The sequence below is a fragment of the Psammomys obesus genome, unplaced genomic scaffold, assembly GCF_907164565.1.
Source record: "Psammomys obesus unplaced genomic scaffold, mPsaObe1.curated_primary_1811, whole genome shotgun sequence".
Classification (NCBI taxonomy): domain Eukaryota; kingdom Metazoa; phylum Chordata; class Mammalia; order Rodentia; family Muridae; genus Psammomys; species Psammomys obesus.
This window is the reverse complement of record NW_026596088.1, coordinates 14,734,041-14,734,789: the sequence shown is the minus strand read 5'-3', so window position 1 is coordinate 14,734,789 and position 749 is coordinate 14,734,041.

Sequence of the window (749 nt, the reverse complement as noted above, 5' to 3'; positions counted from 1 at the left end):
GGAGCAGCCTTACCAGGCCAGGCCACAGAAGAAGACAATGCAGCCACTCCTGATGAGACCTGATAGACTAGGATCAGAGGGAAGGAGAGGAGGTCCCCTATCAGTGGACTGTAAGAGGGACACAGGTGGGGAAGAGGGAGGGTGGGATTGGGAGGGGAGAAGGGAGGGAGGTACAGGGGGATACAAAGTGAATAAACTGTAGTTAATAAAAATAAAAATAATTAAATAAAAAAAACATGTCTCTTAAACATCGCCAGCACAAGTCTTTAAAACTGCCCTGTGTGACTCCAGTGTCAGGTCAAGGGAGTCTGGAATTAACTCTATTGCTCTTGGCGAGGTAGGTTAGGATGAGTGTCTCACAGGAGTTCATGGCTGTGTCTTCTACATATAGTCTGGTCCTTTCATACAATTACAATGTCAGGTGGATAAACGCTTTGTAAGAATAAGCCGGGCCTCTGTTGTGCTTGGACTTCCAGCTTCAGCTGAATGTGGAGAGAAGGGGAAGTCTGCAGATTGGCACAAAAGTTGAACGGGAAGTCTGTTGGGACCAGAGCCCATTTTGGTTCCTTGACTTTTTCATGAGCACAAGATACTTGAATGCTATCAATACAGGGGACCCATCCAAGAAGGGAGAGCCAACCCCAGCAGCTGGGAAATAGGGTCGCAGGGTTGATTCCCTGCAGATTCTGACTTGTGCCAGGCGTGTGTGTGTGTGTGTGTGTGTGTGTGTGTGTGTGTGTGTGTGTGTG